The sequence below is a fragment of the Malania oleifera genome, chromosome 8, assembly GCF_029873635.1.
Source record: "Malania oleifera isolate guangnan ecotype guangnan chromosome 8, ASM2987363v1, whole genome shotgun sequence".
Lineage (NCBI taxonomy): Eukaryota > Viridiplantae > Streptophyta > Magnoliopsida > Santalales > Ximeniaceae > Malania > Malania oleifera.
In genome coordinates, this window is record NC_080424.1 from 30,406,313 (window position 1) to 30,409,033 (window position 2,721).

Consider the following 2,721-nt stretch of genomic DNA (forward strand, 5'->3'; position numbering starts at 1 on the left):
TGCATGAGGTATAAAATGTTGATTGTCATGCTGATCATATTTTCAAGGCTAATTAATTAGTATTGAATAGTATATAATATTCTTTCAAGACATGCACTATTGACTTTAAAACTTAGTGATTTTTTCCTTGAAAACTCTTTGTTTTATGTGTATGACTTGACTTCCTAAACATGCAAAAGTATATTTTCAAAGGCATGTCTTAATTTTGAGGATAATTGTCTCGACCATTATAGTATGGTTATTTATTGGGTGGTTGAACATTATATGCATGCTGGGTTTATATAAGGAGTAGGGTTTCATTGTTATGGGGGTAGAGTGTGCGTATGAAGTTTAAGAGAGAGTGAATTTGCAAAAGGGGCTCACCCTTGGGTCTTCCTCCTACATAAATTTCTTTTCATGGGTTGGGAAAGGATTGTGGGTTTTCAAAGTTGCAGGGAGAGTGGTGACACTCTCTTGTTATATTTTATTTAAACCTTGATAGAAATTAATCTTGTGGGATTGCTTGTGAATATAGGCTTAGTGTTGAACCACGTAAATTTCTTGTGTTATGGTTGTTTACTTTTCTTTCATGCAATTTTGTTGTCTCTTTACAAATTGTAGTGTGGGTAGTCCTTGTGGCCATAAAAAGCCGTGGATAACTTGAATTCTTTCCATGAAATTCTAAGTCAATTAGAGAGCATTCGTATAATGTTTAAAGAGATGAAGACAATGTGGTGACTTTGCTTTGTATGTTACTAGATAGTTAATGGTCTTGTTACAAACTTTAATCACTCCAATAAATATCTCAAATTAGACGATGTGATGACCACGTTGTTAGCTTATGAACTTAAAAGGAATTTGATCCAAGAATGCTCTGAGTTGGGTGAAAATAAAGCTCTTGTTATTAAAGGATGGTTCAGTGAACAAGGGACATTATCAAGGAGCCATTCAAAAACTTGGAATGGTAGACTTGTTTGTTGACATTGTGGAAAGAAAGGTCGCATCAAGAAGCAATGTTGGAATAGAAAGAACCAAGACAACAAACATGGAGGTGAGGCAAATCAAGTAGAAAAGTTCATACGCATGAAAAATGGATTCTTGATACTAATGCAACTCATCAAATGTGCTCACATAGATTATGGTTTTATTTTTATGATATATGTGAGGATAGTTATGTGACAATAGGAAACAACTCAAAATCTAAAGTGGAGGGAGTTGGTTGTGTCCAGATATAAATGTATGCATGATATTATCGTGAGAAATTTTGAAAATATTATACAAGTACTAGAGTTGAAAGAAAACTTGACTTCATATACGAAATTATATTCGAGAGGGTAAAATTTCTCCAGTCAAAATGGTTATATAAAAATATCAAAGGGTACACTTGTAGTAATGAAAGGATCTCAAGAAGGAAATTTGTACAATTTAACCAGTATCACATTAATGAAAAATGACAGTGGTTCAAGTGCATGGAAAAAATAATGTTCTTTCTAAGGAAGCAAAAGGTGGTGGAGCCAACATACCAAAAGTTCACTTTGGGGGAAGAGTTATGGTATTTCCAATAGAGAAGGGCTGGTCACATGAAAATTCTCCATGTTTCTAGTAAAGGTAAATTTGGTGATTTGATAGCAAAAGAGTAGAGATTTTATCAAGATGGAGGATATGAACCCAATGATGGCATCACATGTGTGTAAGGGCAATATTTGTTAGGTTGGTCCTACTCATGCGGTGGATTCCAACTTATATGAATGATTTAAAAATAAAAATAAAAATAAAAATAAATGAAACGAAGAAATTAAAGGTGTTAGAAGTTGATCCTTACATGAGGCATAAATATTTTATTGTCATGCCAAACTTGTTTTCAAGGCTAATTAATTAGTCTTGGATAGTGGATGCATATTTTTCTAAGAGATGCATTATTGACCAGATAATTTGGTGGTTTCTTCATTGGAAACTCCTTGTTTGATGTGCATGAACTAACTTCCCAAATATAAAAAGATTATATTTTTTAAGTCATGTCTTAACTTTGGGGACAATTTTCTTGATAATGGTAGCTTATTATTTGCAAGGTGATTGCACATTATATGCATATTGGGTTAATCTAAGGAGTGGGGGTCATTGCCATAGGGGTAGAGTGTGAGTGTCAAGCTCAAGATAGAATGGATTTGTGAAAGGGGGTCACCTTGGATTCTTCCTCCTACATAAGTTTCTTTTCTTGGGTTAGGAAAGAATGGTGAATTTTGATAATTTTAAGGAAAGGAGTAACACTCACTTATTGTATTTTTCTTTATTTAGATTTCAGACCTTGGATTTGAATTTAGTTGGGTTTGAAAAAATTTTAATTCAATTTTATATTACATCTAATTCAAATCCAATACAAATGCAAATTCAAAGTGACCTCCAAACATAGTGTTATAGTTTTAATATTATCTGATGGTCCGTGCATGCAAACTTTGTGTTGTTGTTGTTCACTTTTCTTTTATTTTATTTCTCGCAATATCCTTTTCTCTTCACTAGTTGTGGTGTGGTGATCCTTTTGAACCTACATTTTTTCTTTTTTATGGATTGCCATTTAACCATGCTCTCTCTCTCTCTCTCTCTCTCTCTCTCTCCTCTCTCTCTCTCTCTCTCTCTCTCTCTACATTTTTTTTTCTTTTTTATATTTATGATTGCTCTCCATCTCTCTCTCTCTCTCTCTCCTCTCTCCCGTCTGCATCCGCACCTCCTTCGAGTATCTTCTCC